At 43.6% G+C, this 21,836-nt stretch overlaps 1 protein-coding gene across 8 annotated transcripts in view; it reads right to left on the bottom strand.

The window, feature by feature from the left end:
• CACNA2D3 (calcium voltage-gated channel auxiliary subunit alpha2delta 3) overlaps positions 1 to 21,836 on the bottom strand; it is a 960,286-nt gene that overhangs the window by 799,772 nt on the left and 138,678 nt on the right. The window lies entirely within an intron of this gene.

Raw genomic sequence — 21,836 nt, 5'->3', positions numbered from 1 at the left:
GTGTGCCTGATACACTGTCCTCATTGTCTGAGCTGAAGAGACACACTAGTAATAAGGTCTTTGCCCCAAGAGCTGGCAGTTGGGCCAGAAGCCGGGAAGGAAATGAGTGATGACAGTACATTCCTTAGGGCTATGATAGAGGAGGCCACAGAGGACAGGTCTCAAGCTGTCCTGGGAGTCCAAGAAGGTCTCTAGCGGGGAGACTGAGTAGGAGTTGTTGAATTAAGACATGCATTACAGCCAGAGGGACAGCATAGACTGTGCAGTAGAGTAATCAGAGATGGGGGATCTACCACGGACAGGCAAACTATGACCAACAGGCCAAATCCAGCCTGCCACCTGTGTTTTTGTAAATAAGTTTTATTGGAACTCAACCATGTCCATTCATTTATGTACTGTCTCTGTGCGCTTTCACACTATAATGGCAGGATTGCAACAGAGGTCTTACAACCTGCAAAGTCCAAGATATTTACTATCTGGACCTTTCAAGAAAAAGTTTGTTGATCCCTAATGTAAAGGATTTGGCTTTGAATCCATAGACTAAAAGGCTTGTGAATAAATATAATTTAATCTTTAGATGTTGTGTGACTGACTTCTAAGTATTTAAAACCCCGTTTCTAGAAGTGTGCTTCAGGGAAATTAAAATTTGGGGTGGTAAATAAGGTTGGAAAATGCCAGGAGGCAAAATTAAACAGGTTTCTTTCTCAGGACTTCTCAGAGCCTTTAATATGCAAATGAACAACTGCCAAGAAAAAAATTGAGAAAGTAGAATTTCCCAAAGTTATCTGTTCAAAGACTCTTTTTGTGAAGATCCTCTTTTTTTGCAAGAAAGTCATTTAATTCTAACATACATATTTCTTTTTGTATCCGAAAGAGCCTGTGTGTCAGGACAAAGCATAGCTTGGAAACCTCTGGATTCAGCGAGCCATTTTGGAAAAACTATAACCTAATAAGTACAAGAATCACAACTTTGTGGTACTGAAACAGGTTTTTCCATTACTTCACCTCTGAAAGCAATGGGTTCATTACTGCCCTGTGAACAGAAGAATTCCAACATTTATGAATAGAACCTACCAGGAAAAAAAAAAAAAACCCTCCCACGTGCAAGGCATGGGGACCTCTGGCTCAGGCCCTAGGGGTATTAATAATACCATGCCCGATGAATGGTCTCCTCCCAGAGCTCCTCCGCCTAAGTCACCGGCAACTTAGAAGCCATTCTCCTCACTGGATCTGGTGGTAATGGCTGGGATTCTCACCTCACACAGAATGTTGCTGACAGAAACAAACACTGCAGCATGCTGCTATTAGCTCTGGAAAACTCCAGAATCCCAGTTCCAGAGAAAACCTCTCACTACTCTCAATCAAAGGAAAAATAGAAATGCAAGCCAAGAAGAGATGAGAACATGAAACATGGTTAGGAGAGGTGCTCATCTCCCAAAATGGATTCAATTCCATCTGGTGTAATAATAACCTGTATAAACCATAAAGAGCTTCCACATGTGATGGCTCGTTTCAGATAGGAATCGACCACGAAGGCAAGGGGAAAACAAGGCGGGGAGGGGAGGGGACTATACTAGGGGGCACAAATGTCCTGTTCTCCTATTCCTGGTGCTGGGCACAACATAGATTTGAATCCAGACATACAGACTCGGAGCTGGTGAGACAAACTCTTAGACCTTGTGTCTATGCCTCTGAAATTAGAGAAGGGGAGGGGGACCATAAGACTTTAGCACAGAGCCTGGCACATGGTGAACAATCACAGGAGTGGATGGTATCCACTCAGATAGGGAACGAATGCCTAGCATACTCTGGGGATGGGGCAAACACCAAGGCCCCAGCATCTGCCCTCAAGGGTCTGTTGCATGTGGAAAATGTTCAGACTGACCTTTTTTGGGCTTGGGCTCTGGCTTTCCCCAACTAGCCAAAACCTCTGGTCACTCTATTCTCCAGCTCTGTAAGCACACTGGTGTCCTGCACTCAGAGAGATTAGACAACTACACGTTCTTGTGCTCACGACAACTACGCCCCCTTTGAACTTGACCTCTGACGGCGAAGTCTCATCTAAGACCATCACAAATGCACAGGGGCAGATGCCCTGGAAAAAGCAGGTGACTCTACAGGCTAGGCAATTCCACGTTCCCTAAACTGAAAGGAAGTAAGTCCAAGACAAGAGAAGTGCTCCCATCAGTCACTGCTGAAGTCTTTGCTGAAGAGTTATTTATTTTATGGTTTCTGTTAAACTCAGGTAAATGTGAACCTAGAAACAGAGAACACAATGCACTGAGGTATTAAAAAACAAAACCTACAGGCCTCCCGAAAAGAAAAGTTTTAGAGAGGCAAATGTCACCCTGGCAAACAGCCTCTGAGCACACAGACCAGGATCAGATCCAGCCCTGCCCCGGGAGCAGCCCTGTGACTCTCTCAGCAGGCTGCCTCTCCTTCCCGGGCTTCAGGCTCCCCTCAGCTGAGCCAGGAGGGAGACGACCAAACACTCCAGGACTATCCATCACCCTCAACATACACTGAGCTATAAACCAGAAATGGGTACAAACTACTATGGAAAGATGGAGTCTCCCTGCATCTCCTTCAGTATATTTATTTTTTGAACAGCAAAAAATTATTCATTTTTTAATCCCCAACTCTCCAAAACCCAATTTCACTTTCTTGCTCACTGGTAACTGTGGTGGTTTTTATTCCAGTTTCGCTGGGTATAAGTAAATTACATTTCGCAGTGCTAAAATATTCTTTGGGAGGACAAGGTCAACTTCAGGGGGGTAAAAGAATAGGGAAGCTTTGTCTCTGATTATTTCCCATGAGAACATGTAGATTATATTTTTTAAATGGAGATGAGTTGTGATTTAAAGAAATGTTGTCAAGGACTCTGAAAAACAAACTGAGGGTTCTAGAGGGGAGGGGGTTGGGAGGATGGGTTAGCCTGGTGATGGGTATTGAGGAGGGCACGTTCTGCATGGAGCACTGGGTGTTACGCACAAACAATGAATCATGGAACACTATATCTAAAACTAATGATGTAATGTATGGGGATTAACATAACAATAAAAAAATTAAAAAAAAAAAAAGAAATGTTGTCATAATGTGCTGTGAAATAAACTCAGAAATAGGTTTTCCAACCAATGCCTGACAGATTAGCTTCTCTGTTTGTTAACTGAATTTGTGTCTCAGCCTCTATTCACTGCTCTGATTGTTATTTTCGAATTGTCACTTGAGCTCTATGGAGCTTCCAGGATTTATTTTCTGTCCTGTGCTACGATAAGCAGTTTCTGCCATCCCAAAGGAAACCTACAGTGAGGAAGGGATCGCCAAGGGCCCACTTCCCCAGTATTCATCCCCAGCATGCGAAGAGCCCTCCACTATAGCAACCAGAAACCCAGGCAGAATTAATTGTAAAAGTTATCTAATTGTAGCCACTCTAAATCAAATAAGGTAGGAGCATTCACTTCAGACTTCAGCCTCTGGATTTTCAAAGGCAGCATCAAATTTCTCCAGAGTTACACCAGCATGCTCTTCCCCTCTGTCCATTAAGAAGGAATGTATTTACTTATGCCAGTGACAAGTGGACTCCCAGCATCTGATTTTATTTATTACATGATCTCATTGCAGAAAGCTGTTTGTTACCTCTCCTTTACACTTATAATAAAGGGTGACAATATTTATCAAAACACTCATTATTATGTGAGACGAAAAGCTAAAATTGGATTTTCAAAATAAAAATAGCAATCAGGCAAAATCTCATTTAAAGCAAATAGACTTTTCCACCCTGACGGGGTTATTGAATGCTGATGAGCTCTCCTTGGTGAGCGCTGGAAAACGTTGTACTGCTAAGTGGCTTACCCAAAACACCCTCATTTTTCATCAGTTCCTGGCATAGAAAGTATTTGCATTAAAATTACTTTATAACTTCAGTTTTGGGGCAAAATAAAGCCTAACTTTGATAAATACTGTTGCCTATACACATTTCCAGAAGAGTTTATTTATTGACCATTTCAAGCCCACCAGATTATTCAAGGTATCAAAACCAGCTTCCAAATTTAGATATTTGCTTCAACCACTAAAAACATCATTTAAAAAGCAGCTCACATGTTCTGACAGTTTACTATGTGCCAGACTCTGTGCCCAGAACATCCACAGTTTCCTCTCCCCTCACGGTCCTGCCCCGAGGGGCCCCTGGCACGAGAACACAGGGACAGAAGAATCAACTCGAATGCCCATGTCCACAGACAATCCACTTCCTCCTCAATAAAATGCATGTGAAACTTGGGCCAGCTCCCAAGAATTGCTTAAAAAGTAAGTAAGACAGTTTATGACAAAGCACTTGAAAAACATTCTGAATTAGAGGTGATAGGTTCAAATCCTGACCCTGCCCATCAGCTGTGACACTGAGGCAAGTCACGTGACTTTCTGGATTAGGACAGATTTTCATAGGAGTGTACATTTTAAACCCAATAATTTATTTATAATTAACTGAAAGTAATTAACAATGTCTCCTTCTATTGGTATGCCTAACCATAACTATTGTTTAAATGCAGAGTTATTACTTTTATAAGTCTAATTGTAAACAGCCAGTGTCCTTAATAGGATGTTAATCATTAAATGGTATAATTCATCCTTGGGGAAGTTTATTTACTTTTACAATCCCTCACGGTGGCTGTTACTGCTAAATATGAATATCTTGATTAATAGCAGCAACATAATTGGTGTCCAGTATCTATTCATCACTACAGCTCAATTTCTTTATAAAGTACCTCTTTATATAATAAATAAGACCTTCATGTTCTACCTGACAGCTTGATTAACGACCCTACAATCAAACCCTTTTACACAGCAAGTGAGGGGTGAATATTGTAAGTGTCAGCTGTTCTGCTGTTTCCACTCAGGCTAGAACCATCCACTGGTCACAGAGAAGAAGGACAACCCCAGCTATATGTGGTAGGGGCAAGGGCTGTAGGAAGCCTCTGTTATTCATCGCTATGGGGTCAACCAGATGGCTTGCTAGCTCACAGAATCTACTCAGAGTTAACGTCTATAGGGTACCTTCCTTCTGCAAACATTTCCTGAGCACCTGCTAGATGTGAGGGTGGAAGATGCAGCCCTAGTCCTCAAGAGCCTCCCAGGCTGGGAGGTTGGACAGACAAGTACAGACTCAGTGCATGCCATACCCCTGCTCCAGGCTCACTGACCACACAGACTCCAAGACATCAGCAGGGGAGCAGAGAGGCCTGCTGACACAGGAGTCAGACATGGTTCTTGGAAGACTCCAAAGAGGAAGCAACACATGACCTGGGTTTCAAAGGAAGACAGGACTGTAGCTACACAGGGAGCTGTTAATGAGACTGGGGATGGGAGCAGCAGCTGGTGGACAGAAGGAGCTGGGACCTCCCTAGACTAAAGGAGGCCTGGGTGGGACTCCCACTTCAGCAGTGAGTTCACGTAGCTCAGGGACTGTGTGGCTTTGGGGTTTATAGGGCTGGTCTCACACCAGTCAGGAGCTTTAGTTTCTCTTTCTGTGAAATGCAGATAGTAATGTTCATTCATTCACAGGACAGGTCTTTGTCACATGCCCACTCAGGGTCCTGGGCACTGAGGTCACACTCAGTATCCCACCAGGCACAGAGCAAGTGTGCAGCACCCACACCTACGCATGGTCCCATCTGATAACCTGAGAGCCTCCACACTCCACCCAGCTCCCAGCACTGTTGACCAAGGGTCTCAGAAACATAGTCACTATACCAAGCTAAGGCTGTTCTTCATGTTACATCCATATTTATGAATGATTTTCCTTTTCCTTTCCTAATCAAGTTTTAACAAAAAGGCAAAAAAAAAAAAAATTAGTTAAAACATAGAATGGGAAGAAAAGGAAAAGAAAAAGAATCTCTTAGAAACGACAGCTGAGAAAATCCATGGCACAGATAAAGATGGGCCTGGTCTGAAAGAGGCCCAACCTGCAGACCTAGCTGAAGAACTTTGGAGGATCTCAGCGAAACTCCACCAAGGTGAGGTTCCTTCACCACCGGGCAGGAGAGTGGAGGTACACACCATTCGGCCAAGCATCCTGGACAGTCAAGATCAACCTGGATCCAGGTTGAAGAACGGGGAACACACCCCCCAAGAGCAGCTTCCTTGGGGAGCAAGAAAAGAACAAGGCTGCGTGAAGGTCTGGCTTTCTCAGTTTTTCTACATGTCAGTCACCTACACGTGTCCACCTACACACAGCTACTGACGTGCTGACACAAGATGCAAGTGTTAGCTTTCCCACTTTGGGTCAAGCAGTTTAATCCTCAGTAGATTCAAGGCTGTTTCTCATGCCCTTCCCAGGATGACCCGTGTACAGCCTCCCAGGGGAGCACTTCAAGCCATCACTTTCCCCTCCTCTCCCAAAAAGAGGGGACAGTGCAGGTGGACACAGCGCAAATACCATTAGCCACCAACTAAAACCAAGCTACATGCTAAGGTTCAGAAAACAAGCTTGCTGTGCAAACAATACTTCAAGACCAGCACCTAAAGTGCCTTCCAAACAGAAGAATCTAGAGATTCTGGAAACCAACCCCTCACCAAGTAGCCTCACGGGTTAAGGTCCCAAACTCTGCCCTTCTGTAGCCCAGAGCCGAAAGCCCCAGATTCAGAAGAGGAGAAGCCCATTCAAACATCCCATTTCATCCTTATTTATTTTAAAACTGTTTTCTTCAAAGGACATCATTTTTTATTTTGACAGATAATTTCTGCTAATGATATCAATTAGTGGGCTCCTGACCAACTGTTCTGTTCAAAGTGCAGACCAACTGGATTTAAGTAAAAGCATAACGGTAATTTCATAATTTCCAGGTAAACAACCAAAACAGCCCCAGAAACAGCAAAACGCAGTTTGTGACAGTGCCACTCAACCTTGCCTTTTTGTTCCCGGGTCTGTTTTACTAAAGCAGACAGAAAATCTGAAAGCTTCTGCCCGTGTGTGGACTCAGGGAGGCCGAACTCCTGGCAGACAAAAGCTGGTTTCTCTCCTCCTGCCCACCTTGGGAGACCGGAGATACCAAGATTGCTGGGCAAGCAATACCTGATTATCTCAACTGCTTTAGAGACAAGTCTAAAAAGAAGACAATCGTAAGTATCCAGGAGAGGCAAAGCTGTCTCTAAAGCTTCTAGAAGACAAAGAGAAATGGAAAACATCAGAGCCTCTCCTGCTACGGTGAAGGCTATTTTCTGGGTATGTCCTGAGCTTCCAGCAAATACCAGCATCACAGAGAGTTCATGACCCAACTGAGCACACAGGAACCCCCAGAGGAGGGTCTGGGCCACAGTCCCATGGCAGCTCATCACTTGATGGAATCTTTTCTACCTTGTCTTCACCCCTTTGCTTCCATCTCTATGGAAACGGGAATGGGAATCAGAAGCCAGCCCTGAAAGCGATCGTCAGAAACTATCTCCTAATTCTATTTCCATGGAAACAGATGACAGATCAGTGGAAATAAGGTAATATTTTTAAATAAGGTAATCCTTTAAAAAAAAAAAAATTCTTCTCACCTAATTTTCCACCACTTTCACAGAGTTGAAATTTGAGAGTGTACATTTCTCATAAGTTACACAAGCAGCAACATATTCTTGAAGTTCAAGATAAATGTTGGGACCCAGAAGCAAGAAGCCAGCCCCACAGGAAACTGGTGAAATTAAGAAAAGGCCACCTCAGCAGCAAGCACAAGAGCCTGAATTAGGATAGTCCATGCCCACCACACGGTTTGGTCTTGGGTCCTTCACCGACTTTGTAATGGCATTGCCACCATGTTGTACAGTTTGTACTACAGAAAGTAAAGACATTCCCTAAAAACTACACTCCCATAGAAGCTTTACAATGGGCAGGATCAAGTGCAGTGACAGGATTATTCTCCAAAGCTAACTATGCCATAAAAGGGCCCAAGGAGCCTCCACCATCAACAGGATTGAACCCTCCCCCCACCCCCACCCTGGATGGACCTGGCCACGAAATGTGACTATCGCACCTACCACTTCTGTTACAAGGAGTGAAACTGAGGAAACTGAACACATCCTGCAAAATCCTTCTTGTGAAATAACTGTGGGTCCAATACCCAAAATAGCGAGCCACAGAGAAAGAACCTGAATTTGCAAGCTGAAAATGTAACGAATCACAGCATTCCAGTTGAAAATAGGCAGGGCTCATAGGAACTGACATATTCAGAGAGATGGCATTTCTTTCTCAGGAGATGGGAAGGGATCTGGTTGTGGAGCAGATAGAAAGGATTCATCCGCATCTCCTCGTTATCATGGTAACAACTCCTGCTTCTAGGGCACTGACTCCCTGGCAGGCATAAGCTAACATTTTACATGCATGAGGTACAACGCCCTCCCAGAAAGGTACTATCACCTTTGCTGTTGCAGAGAAAGGGCCTGAGGCTTTGGGTCACCCGGCCAGGGGGTGAGGGCTGCACTGACAACCCAGACCCTTCTAACTCCTGATTCCAAGCCTTCTAAGCCCTCACCAGGTTGCAGAAATGCTCACCCCAAATGCTCCATCCAAAGGAGAAAGCACAACCTCTAGGGAACAGGTTAAGCAAAAGTCTGTGTCAATGACTAGAGGGACATTTGTTACCTATAGAAAGCACTGTGTAAATGTCTTCTGGATGAAAAGTAAAAATCTATTGGAAAGAAGACATTTTTTAAAAAAATCGAGAGAGAAAATGACAAACAACAGACGCAAGGCATAAATTTTCATATTTAAAACAATATATAAAAGCCAAGGCTTTTGAAAAAATAAACAACAATGAACTAGAGAAGTCTTTAAATCGCTTTGTGATACATGAATGCAAAGTAGTTTTGGAAGTGGGTATAAATATATCAAAAGAAAATGTTCTTGTATTTGATAACACGTGATGACAATGACATCGCAAAGTGACACAAGCTAATGACACCATAATATACAGACTGGAATCATGTGGGACACAGCTTTTAAGGCTGAATCAAAGAGAACAACTCAGGTGTGTGTGCCATTATGTTTCCAGCTGCAGTGTGAGCGTAACTGAATTAAAATCATAAAATGCACAAATTGGCCACCATGATTACCCCTTCAAAAGAAATCAGAAAATAAGATAATAGCAAGGGATTGCTGCAACACAAAGAAGCGAGGCTTCGGGGATGTGAACAGACACATGCTCTGAAAGCCACATTAGCCCGTGCATTCACGGCTGTGGTCCACAGGAGCAATTTCTTCCTTAAACACATAAAAAGAAAACTTGAAACGAAACAAACTCTTTGGGGAAACAGAATCCTGGAACAAGGGGAGCAGGAGAGCTCAGAATCTGGTTGGATGGATGCAGCTGGGACAGTCAAAACCCCTATCCAACATAACACAAGGAAGCATGCAAGGAGAGCACATTCTCTAGTGCTTAGGGCTGACACTGACAGAACAGGGCCCCCTTTCACGTCAAAAGCCTTTTAAAAACATTGAAAACTTAGCTGCGGCAGATGTAACGCAGAGCATGCCACGGTGGCATTTGAAAACAGCAAGGGAAACTCAAGTCGCTGGGCATACATGTACTCCCAAAGAAGAGTTCAATGTTGTCTGAAGTTAGGGCACCGCTCTGAGGGTGGGGGCGGCTTTGCCTGGCTCCAAAAGCCAGGTGCAAGAGACAGAGCAGGAAGTCCCACAGAAGGGACAGATGCAGCGAGTAGGGCTGAGAGCAAGAAGTGAAACAGTCCCTCTCAAACCAGCCCCTACCAATACCAAACTTCTGTCGCCTCCCTCAAAAAAAACCTGAGGCTCTGCTTCAAAACAAATGCAAGTTCACCTGTTCACTTCTATTCCAGCCTCCCAGCCAGGAAATCACCTTATCCACAATTAAGATGGGTGCTAAGGAGAGTCCTATCCCACTTCAAAACTCATCTCAGCAAATGTGGTAATCAGAACCGGATGGACCAGCAAATCGTTTATAATCCACACACCCCCAACTACCTACCAAAGCCATAAGTCTCCTTTTGCCTGTCTTCAGGCCAGACTGAAGGGGGTATCTGGACGAGCGGTTGGCTTTTAGCACAAACACCTTTGAAAGCAGGAGTCCCACTAAGTGTGCAGCCCTCGGAAGATCCTGGAGCAAGGGTCAGTAAATGATAGCCAAGGGCCAAATCCACCGCCGCCTGACATAGAGGGTACTGAAACACAGCCGTGCCCGTTACTTTATGCATCGTTTATGGCTGCTTTCATGCTAAAACGATAGGGTTGCAAAGCCTAAACTATTCACTACTTCATAGAGAAAGTTTGCCCTGTCCTGGAGCAAGCCTAACTCTCGTGAGCAAGCATCAAACTCGGCTGGAGGGCTTGTTACAGAATCGGATTCTGAGACCTCTCGGTGATAGTCGGGCTGAGTGGGTCTCGAGAGGAGTCAGAATCTGCATTTTCACAAGCTGGAAGAAGGTGGCAAACCTTCTGAGAAACTCTTCAGGCTTAAGAGAGGCCTTTAAAATGTTTAATATTAAAACCCAATTACCATAATATTAAAGAGTGACTTTCCTTTTTGAAGTAAGGAAAGACTTAAAGGCTGAACTTGCTGGGCTATTTCCAAATTAAAATTTTCTAGGGCCATGAAGTGCAAAGGCCAAAAAACACCTGTTCAATCTTTTAGGTCTACCTGTGCTTTGCAAAGATTAATCATTTCCACTAAAGTTTGCTCAGCCATGTTCTCTAATTATTAGCAAGGCACTGTTCTCAGGCAGGGGAGACCATTTCTGTTTCCATAACAACTTGGTTCAGCCTTCAGTGCAAAAAACCGACTTGCAGAAAGAAGTGAGCAGCCAGCCAGGCTCTGTGTGTGTCAGCCAGAAAAAATAGCCTTGAGGTAACTCAGGACCCTCCACAGCACATTAGCAACCCTCCTGAAAAACCTTTTAATCCCAAGATTGCATTATTATTACATTTCCTTGTGATGGGCTATTTAAATACTAATTATTGCCCGAATCATGGATAAGACTAATAATATAAGGCAATAATGTGCACTTTAGGACAGAGAATGATGCAATTTTTCCCCCAAAGGCCAAAGAGGGGAGAACCCAAAGATGTTCACAGGCTGTTAAATACAAAAAAAGTTCCAAAGTCAAGTGAGTTGGAGAAATCCTGATTAAATAAATTAAACAGCTTTCTCAGCTGAGACTTCACAGAGCCTTTATTTTGCTAATATGCTTCTTGACTCTCCCTGGATGGAGGGGTGGGCTTCATTTCCAGTCCTAAACTTCTTCAGCCACAGAGTTGTCCCTTTTTTTGCACATAACTGTAACTGCTATTTCACAACCCCGCCCTCATGCCCTACAATCTGATCCGTTTCTCCGGGACTTTCAAGTTTTAACAGTCAGCAGCAAACCGAGACAGTCACCCCACTGTGCCCTCAGGCACTGAGAGACTTTCCTCAGAACCCCTGACACCTGGATGAGAGTTAGTTGAGTGTGGCCTTCCTGGACAGAGGGCAGGGAACAGATCAATTTCTTTTCGTAACCCAAACACCTACCAAAATGCTTAGAATGAGAAATGTGCTACATGGGCGTGTCTTGAGTAAACCGATTAATGAAAGAGAAAACAGAGAATCTTTTTCAACAAGGCTCATTCCCCCTTATTCATTCAATACTACTAGGTTGAGCCATATGAAATCACCATTTTTATAGGTCAAAAATAGTCAAATATTGGGAATTTCAAGTTTCAACCTAATGTACATACTTTTACTCTAGAAGTGAGGTTTTCATGTGCAAAATATATAGAGTTTGTAGCCGCTTTCTCCACCTACATACTCACCATTAGGTACTAAGCCTGCAGTTAAATGCCAAAAGCTTTGGCCATATCCCCTTAACCAACAGTTAAAGGGCCATACCGACAGTGAGACCACCCATTATTACACCAAGTATGGAGAGGAGGTCAACATTCAAAGTCCAAAGAGGAAAATCCCATGCCATTGCCATATCCAAGTGTTGCTGTGCGTAGGACCAGGGCTTGCCAAAGACAACATGTCAAAGGCTCTACGGAAAGCAAGCGTAAGGGCCCGATATGAATAACATGTCTTCTGCCAAATCAAATGAACACCTTTCAACATGGATTTACATTGGCAGCCCAGGGAGGGTAAAGAGCATCACTACATCTGGAAGGGAAGTGTGGAGGCAGAGAATGCCTGAAGAGAAGCATTGGGAGCAGAACTGCTGGATCACCTTGCTGTGCAGGCATGGGGGCAGTGGGAATGCTTGATGGACCAGTGGCGCTTTCTCCAAAGACGGGTCATTTGTGGAAGCAAGAGGGAGCCTTCTCATTGACTGACTACTTAGAGGATATGGGAGAGGAGGAAGGAGCCTCTCTGGACTCTGGATGAGGAAGGAAGAACACCCAACAACAAACAGAAATGAGTGTTAGACCCGCACACAGGGAAGGAGAACAGAAGAGAGAGGGAGATGGACAGAAAGAGAGAAGGAAGAACAGACAGACAGATGCATAGGGAGAGACACAAGCAAGGACTTCAGCCTAGACTCATTCAGATTTTAATGGAAAGACTCATGGAAGTAACATGCTTTTCTTCTACAGCCAACAGTCTTTGACCACCCTGGCTAAACATTCTGAAGTGTAGCTGTGCTCCTCAAACTCTGGCTGGCAGCCTGCAAGTGTGAAGCCTTCAAGCTGTCGGTGAGTCCACCTTACCTAATCATCTGTGCTTCTAAGTGCCAAGAGACATCTGAGTTTCTTTAATTAAACTTCATTTTAGATGATCATTTCTTCAAGAGTTTTGGACATAAAACATTTCACATCTAGAATGTGGGTGTTGGGGAGCAAATTTTGCCACCCCAAAATATGCCTACTTAGCATATTAATTATTTTAGGCTGGCTATTTTTAAGAAACCACAGACACAAGAGAAGCTCAGAAAACCAAGTGGAAGTTACCCTTTTGTAAGAGACAGTTCCAGAATTCATAAAAGCCCTCAACCAGTAACTTCAGTCAACATTTAGCTATTCCTAAGAAATGGCTATCATCTTTAAGAAGTAAACAAAAGACTCCTAAAACAGTTCTACAAATATGCCTAAAACAGAGAATCCTCAAAGCTCCAGACTGTAAGGTCCTTTAAGAGTTTCCGGTCCACACACCTTCTCTCTCCCCCCAGCCACACTGTCTGTCAGATCACCTGTCCAAAGTCTTTCCATCAGAACACAGAGTCTCTGATTACTTTGTCCAAGGTTTTCATAAAATTACTCCATCTATCCTTTTTTAAATTTAATTTTAAATTAAAGCCTACGGAAAGACTAAAATCTATTGGTATAGCAAAAATTATAAAATCTACTCATCTTTCCAGCTGAGTTCAAGTTTGACAAAAATTTGGTTTCTTAAGTAGAATAGAAGCTTTAAAATGTACACTTGCCAGACTTCATATAAAAAGCTTTTTTTTACTGAACAAAACTGATTCCAATATGAGAAAGGTTTACTCACTGATCTGCCCTTGGGCAATATTGGTGAACATCAATGAAGAGGGAAGGGAGGGACATTTCTTGACTCTCTCAGAGCAAAAATATCAAATACAGAAGAAGTCCACAACAGCGATATTCTGAAATTCCAAACTGCACCTCAGAGTGCCCCCAAATTAGGTCATTAAGACTTATCTGAATAAGGAATATTTTTACCATGTTGTTTATCATGTTGTTTAATTTTTAATTGTGATTTGAATTTTATTCACAATCTATTTTGTATTAGGAATCAGAAAACTTCTGGCCCTAATGGGTAAAATGTGAAAACCTCTATGTGAAGGGCAGATTGTTCAGGTTCCCTTCTCATTGGGTCTCTAGCAAAACCTATGGCTATACCCAGACCACCTTCTCTTCCTACTTTTTACCTGGATAGCTCATTCTCATCCTTCCAATCTTGGCCAAATTGTTCCCTCCTCAGAAAGAGGTCTTCCTTCACCACCTTATATAAGAAATGCATCTCCCCACAACACACCATCACCACACACACACACACACACACACACACACACACACACACACACATTCTCTATCCCTATTCCCTATTTCCTTTATTGCATTTGCCACAGTTTAATTTTAAAATTTTATTTATTTATTTTCTGTTACTTCCAATAGACTGTAAGCTCCTTGAGGGCATGTGTCCACTACACAGTAAAAGTACAGTAATAAACTGTAAAATAAATGCATGAAAAATAACCAGAAATGAGAGACCACAACCCACTGAGCAAAATGTAACTTGGATCCTGATCCCTGTTCACAGACCATGAGGCATAATTTTCAGTCTTTAGAGTCTAGAAAAAAGCTCTATATCCTAAAAATAAACCTGCTTTATTTGAGCTGGGCACATCCAGGGCCTTGCCCCCAGAGAGCACCCCCACCCCCTCACACAGGCTGCTATTCTCTTTATAGGTCTAGGATCAGACACTGATGATTTTTCAGCCTTGATACTTCTGCTGAAATTTGAAGAACTGCGGTTTTGTTTGTTTTGTTTTTTAGCTTTTCAGTTTTGTGTTTTGAAGACCAGTGACACTTAGGGGCTCTCTTCCCACAACACACTAACAGCTTACGACCAATCTCCTACAATAGGCAACTTCCCCTCTGCCGGTTTTGAAGCATATTCCTGATCATATTCCTGATGGTCCTGAAATGTCTGTTTCAATCTAAGTCTTGGACATGACACAATAGATACCAAAACTGAGAGGGAATTTCAGGCCAATGCACAGAAGAACATCCTGGCAAGGCAGTGACTATTCAGAATCAAGCACCAGGGAAGCAGTGCTTATAACATCAGACTTCCTGACACTGAACATTAAAGTAGGTAAGGCCCCCAAAGTCTGCTCTGTTGAGCCTCTGGACTCTATAGAGTGCTGGCCCAGGCCACCAGAAGGGGCCTTTCCTTCATTTCTCATTTGCATCAATTCGTGAATTCATTTGCATAAGCAAACTCCAAAGAGTCAACATCATGCTCTAGAAGTATGGCCTTGGCCACGTGCTCCTGGGCCAGCCTCAGTAACATGGGCAGGAAGGCTGAGAAGGCCGCAGACCTTGGCAAATATGTCTGGAATTTCATTTCGATTGTAAATAGGATTAAGCCAGCCTTCATAAAGTGGCTTCTCAGCACCCACAGCACTGTGGGAGGTAAGCATCCTTGCATTCCAAATCTGGGCTCTCCACTTAAAGCTGCAAACAACTTCCACCGCAAAACACCCTAACCTGTTCAACATCACCTCTAGATTATTCACTGATCTTCTCATTTTATAAGATAAGTACCCCAATCAGGAAGAAAATTCAAAGGATATTTTTGCATGAAATAACAAAACAAAATGTACTCACCACTATGCAAATGTGAAATAATGTCAACAGAAGTGAATAAAAGTTACAAACTCATTCATTCCACAAGCCTTTATGGAGAACTTACATGTCCCAGATTCTGTGCAGGAGGCTCCCATTGACCTCATTTTCACCACTTGCTTTAATTCTTCCTCTTCTCAAGACCTATTCCTTCAATCACTGGGAGTCAAATAGAACAGTCTCACATTTGCTCTGTTGAAGGGCTCACTAACAAGCAAAATATAGGAAAAGAGAGAAAGAGAAATGTACCTAAAAAATTTAAAAAGAAGTGAATGAAAGGGATTAGAGTAAAATGAGAAGAGGGTGGATTGAAGAAGAGGGTCCTGGTTAAAAAAAAAAAAAAAAGGGAGACAAAGAAAAGACTGCCAGACAGAGGAAGAAAGTGAAAGCCAAGAAGAATCTACAAACCCAGTACTCATCCTCTAATTAGGCAAAATGTGAGCAAATTGTTCAGAATCTAAAGGGAATCCTTTAAGGTCCTCTGCTCCAACACCTTCCCCAGACTGTCTCACCCCAACACCTGAAGCTTCTTATAACAGACACAACCAAATGGGCTTCCACTCCAGCTTCTGCATGAGCCTCTCCAGTGAGAGACCCTCACTCTCCCACCAGGCAGCTCTGTCCAACTTACCTATACTGGGCATCCATTCTCCACCCCCAGATGAAAGTGGTGAACAAGATGAGCTCAAGGGCCCATCCCTTGCCTTCCACACTCTGATTCTAAAGGTTGGCTCTGCACTTAATCAATCCTTTACTGAAAACATTCGACTGTGGGCCAACTATGTGCCTGGTCTGGGAATATCTAAACACTGTCAGAGAGCTTACCCCCTAGTGGGGGAAACAGCTGTCTCAATAACTAAAGGGATGATGACATAACTCAACATAAGAGAGAAGTAAGTGAAAGAAAGGAACCAGCATGTACTGTGTAAGTAGAAATGCTCATTCTATAGAGGGAATGAGAGAAAACTGTCGCTAGACCAAAGACTGAATCACAACTTTCCCCCCCAAACCTTTCTTACTAGATAAGTAGTAATCCAGGTAATAACTCAAAAAATCTTCTGCCAAACGTTAACTTTCATCAGGATATCTTCAATAGGAGAAATGACCTAAAATCTATCATCAGTCAAATGTAAATAAAAATGTCAGAATTTTTCAGACCATTAAGTCAGGAATCTTCATCTCTCTGCACTAAAGAGATGTTCAGAATATTGTCAAAGAAAGTCTCATAAAAACTCATTAAAAATGTTCCAAAAGGTCCATAAAATTATCTGATAAATGCAACAAACTCTTCAAAATTCTTCTTCTATAAATTAAGCACCACAGAGGGAGAGGTATCGCTGGAGATGCTTGTGATGAAAGGTACCAGGGAAGAAAGGAAAACCTTCCCCCAAATTACCAAATTTAAATAATTTAATAAATGAACATCCAGGGATAAAATAAAAATAAAAAGGGGCACCAAATTCCCATATCTCAAAATTAATGGCACACTCTGTATTCTTCTGCCACATATTCAATTAACAAAGGGCTCTGGACAGTAGGGTAATTTTCTTCTCTATTCACAGGATTTCAAGGTAAGCAGCTAATAACTTGCAGTAAGTTGCTTGCTTAAGATTAATGGTATGCAGCAAGGAGCATTATAATTTAGGACTGTCAGCCTCAGGAGAAAAAATGGGCAAAGGGACATGATGGACTCAAGCTGCCAATGGTCCTCAAGACCACAAAGCACCAGCTGGAAAAGAAAAGTCCACCACGGTCAAATTTCCAGCCTTGGACTTCCTGTTTGAAATGTGGAGACAGTCTGAAAGGAAACACGGCCAGCTCCACTGGGATCCATGCTGCAAATTTCAAGGGTTTGCACAAAGCCCCTGCCCATCTCGATGGTTCTTGGCAAACAGGGCAAGAAGGACTTCAGAAACTAGGCTTTGGTCTTCGTGCCTGAGCTCCTCTCTTAACAGAGCACTCAAGATACCTCTCTCTCTCTGCAGTTCCTTTTTCTGAGCTGCATACTTCAAGTTATACCACTAGAGGTCAAATGTATTTTCGGTGATCACATGGTCACCTCTCCACTGTCTCAGGAGGACATCATGTATCAATTACCAAGAATGTGACTAGGGGACAAAGAGACATCCTTAGAACAAAATCTGGTTTGTGTTTTCATTTGTTGGAACCCCCTTCCTTCCTCTATGGGGCCCCAGAAGCTTCTAAGTCAGAGGAAATGAAGCTGTCTCAGAATCATAAGAGCAGAGGGCACCCATATTCCTCATCAAACTGCCCTACCAGATCCTCACTTTGCCACCCACACAGGATGTCAGACAGAGCTGAAGTTCAGGATGGGCTTGTTTAGTTAGCACTTCTTAAGGGGCAGTACCATCACCTACTACAGGGGACATTCAGAAATATTTGGTGGGAGGTGTTACTATTTTGGGTTGTAACAGTGCAGGGAAGCAAGTGCCATTTAGTGTGAACAGAGAACTAATTATTGTCCCTCCTCAAATGCCATTAAAGTTTCCATTAAAAAAGACTGATCTCCCTCCTTCATCTTGTTTGACACAAAAGAAAGAGACAACTCAGAGAAGTGGAGCACCTTGCCCTAGTTCAGCCAGCTAGTTAAGCGGCAGAGTTGGGACTAGAACTCAGGTTTACTGACTTCTTCTCCCTATTCCACCACTAGGAAAGGTGGACACAGCAGTAACAGAGGTGATAGGTATTATTTACTGAGGCTTTACCATGGTCCTGGGCTAAGTGCTTTGCACACTTGACTTCACTGAGTCTGCACAAGGTTCCTGAGAGGGGAATCTAAGTCACAGACAGGGTAACTAACTTGTTAGAGGCCAGAGAGCCTGGAAGTGGTAAACTGGGCACCACTGTCTACATCACACAGAGGAATTATGAGGAGGGACTGAGGATACACCCAGCCATAGCTCCCCTCACCACAAATTGCCCACCTCCTAAGGCCTTTGGGAAATGCAAGGACTGAAAGGTTACCACGTCTTCCCTTCCTGAACTTTTAAAGGATTTGAAAATCGAATTCAGAGGAGGAAAAAGCTCTTTCAAAGCCTTAGGAGCTGACTGGACAAAGGTCAGGTACACAAATATAAACAGAACCTGCAGAGCCAAGAAAAGCAAAATGACAAAATTCCAATCGCATCTCCTGGAGGAGGAGAATGTGGTAGAAAGCCCAGTCTTGGGATGAGCTCCAACTGCTTGCTCCATGTGTTAATCCCGTTAATCCCTGTTTGTTCCACACGTCAGTAGTGTGGAGGTATTCCTAAGGTTGAGACTTGCAGCTTTAATGCACATGGAACCAGGATGCCTACCAGACAGACATGTAGGGCTCCTGGAGAGACGAAGGAAGAGGAAGGGCAAGGGACACTCAGCTCTTGGTTAATTCCCCTAATACAGAGAGCAGGTAACCCAAAACCATCTTTCTCACCTTTGCCGATGCTGGTCCCTCTGTCTATCCCCTATTCCTGTCTCCACAGCATCTTCTCCTCACTTGGCTAACTCCTACTTAATGTTGAGTCTCAGTCAAGGGGTCATCTCCTGCCCTGACATCCTGATTGGATTAGGCACACCATTGGGTGCTGCCATAGCCCTCTGGGCTGACCTTTAGCCAGGAACCAACCACAGTATACTGAAAGTGACTGTTCAATAGTCTTTTCCCCAGCTAGACCATGTGGTCTGTGTGGGAAGGAGCTGATCACCTCCTGCAGCATCTGACATCGTGCCCAACATGCGGGCTATATAGATCCACTGACACCTCCTCTTTGTGCAGATCTCTGCTCACCTGTCACTCCAGGAGCTACAACACTATACTCTATCCTACCTGGCTCTCATTTCAGCAGCAGTGTTACATTTGTTTCTCCAGGGGATCTTCTGAAACAGCAAGATGTCATTACCCACTCAAAGCCTCCAATGACTTAGGTAAAGCGTGTTGTTTGTTCATAACTGATCTTGTCACTCCCATCCCACTGACATCAGGCTTGACTATATGACTTCCTGTGGCCAATGAAATGTGAATGGAAGTGACATGTCTACTTCAAAGCAACAGCTTTATGAGCTATCACAGATTCCACCACTGTTGTCTCCTTCTACCATCAAGATAGCTCTCCCAGAGAAAGATGACCCCCTCAGCTTGGATCCTGGGATGAAGATGATGTGGAGCAGAGCTACTGTTAACCCATGAAGGTAAGTAACCATAACAGTCTTGGTTAAACGTTTGAAAGGCGAATGATAGCCAATCCTTAAGGCTTCCCTAAATTTTTCCTTCACAGAATTTATCACAATTAGTTGTTGTCGTAGGTCACTGAGATTTGGTTGTTACTGCAGCATAATCCAGCAAAAGCTGACTATTGCAAGCTCCCATTGCACTCAATGACAAATCCATAGTCATAACCACAGCCCAGCCCCACAACATCTGACTCTTGACTGTTTCTCCAACTTCATTTTCAACCACTCTTCCCCTTGCTCATTCTGCTCCAACTATGCCAGCCTTCTGACCATTTTTCAAACATGTCAATAGTATTTCTCCCTCTGGACCTTGCACTTGTTCTTCCCTCAGCCTAGAAAATGCCTAATCAATAAGGCCTTCTCTAATAGCCCTATCTAACACAGCACCTCCCATTGTCCCCTGTCCCTTCACCCAATTTAGTTTTCTTTATTTCACTTAATCATTACATGACATTACATTATATATTAATTTTAACTATTTCTTATCTACCATCAGCAGTTAGACTCCATTGTCAGAGAGTACACCCATCTTCTTTATCTCTGAATGCCCATCACTTAGGACAGAACCTGGCACACAGCAGGCACTCAGGAAGTATTTGTTGAATAATTCAAAGCCTGGCTGCCTTACCCACTAGGCTGTATGCTCTAGGAAGCCAGCACCTGGGTCATTTTCTAAAGATGGCCACAACAATATTTCCCATCCCACATGTTCTTTTAAAAATCTTACCACTCCTTCATCTTGAATGTGGGTAGACCTTAACTGAGTCAACCAATGTGGCAGAAGTGAAGCCAAGTGATGCCAACCAAGACTTTTCAAATGAGGTCCTAAGGTGCCATTCACTTCTTGTTCTTCCGGAACTCAGCTGTCACATTATGAGGAAGTCCACAGCATCTTACGCAGAGGGACCACACGGACAGGCCACATGTAGGGCTCCCAGAAGCCAACTGAAGTCCCAGTACACACACGAGTGAAGCTGACTCCAGAAAACTCCAACCCCCAGCCACCAAGTCATCCCCAGTCTTCAAATCTTCCCAGATGAGGTCCCAGCAAAAAACAAGCCACCCTGCCGTGTTCAAATTCCTTACCCCAGAATCCATGAATACGACAAAATGGTGTTTTGCACTATGAAGTTTTGCAGTATGTTGTCACTCAGCAATAGTAACTGAAACATGTCCCTGTCCAGCACATGACCCCAAAACCAGCAGACAGTAGGCACACAATAAATATCCCTGAGTGGAAGACAGCTCTAGCTCAGTGTCCTTGCCTTCAGATTAAGGCTAAATTCCATCCTTTGCCTGTCTTCAAGCAAGTGCTGTCTGTAATCTGAGCCCCTCCAGGACTCCTGGGGCTCCATACACCTCAGAAATGGCCATGACCATGGATGTGAACCCAGATTATGAGCCAATGAACCCTTGCACCTGTGGCTGGTAAGGTAAGAAAACAGAGTGGCTACTCCCCAAGGAGCGATCATCACTGTCTTAATGTCAGGGAATAACGAGACTCAGAACCCCTAACCAGGCTGGCTTTGGTTCAGCCTTTGCTATAGTTCCTAAAGGAGCCTCTTGTCAAGGTACACAATGGAAACAGAATGGCAGCCTAAGAATGAGGATTTTCATATCATGATATTCTGCAGACTGTGTGAGGCTACTGCCTCAAAAAGCAAATCATTTCTCATACAATGAAAATGGAAGGAGAGACACAAAAGTCTGAACTGTTTTTTAAGGTCCTAGGGCTGAAACTTTGTCATTAGCAGCTCTTTCATTCCCTCATGAACCCACACACATGACATTCAGTCACTAATTCACGTGCTAAAGCACAGGTGGGTGCACTGGGAAGCTAGAGACTCAACCTCCAGGCGCCCTCCCTGGCATGGCTCCCTCCCAAAAAACCCAGCACTGTGTTCATATGCATATGTCTTTATCAAGTTAACAAAAAAGATGTTTTAACCTCAACTGGTTAAGACCACTGTCTTCTTTCCACCAACTTGCCCTCTGTAACACCTCTCTTCCTGGCAGGGGGCACTGGTGTGGCCAGGGGCTTATAGGGATGCAATGAAGGGCATTAGAGTGGAGTTGGAGATCCCGTGTAGAGGGCTATACATATGTCCAGGTTCCGTGGATAGTCTTTACCGCTTAGTAATTAGTAATACTGTGGCATTCACACAAAGCTTGGCAGTGCCTCTGAAGGGAATAATCTTAACACTCCAGCGTACTGTCTTTCATATGCTTATTGATCCCTTCACTAAAAAGCAGA

This window comes from Phoca vitulina, unplaced genomic scaffold (genome assembly GCF_004348235.1).
Source record: "Phoca vitulina isolate PV1807 unplaced genomic scaffold, GSC_HSeal_1.0 scaffold13, whole genome shotgun sequence".
NCBI lineage: Eukaryota > Metazoa > Chordata > Mammalia > Carnivora > Phocidae > Phoca > Phoca vitulina.
Note: the sequence above shows the minus strand (reverse complement) of the source record. Positions and strands in the feature narration are given on the sequence as shown.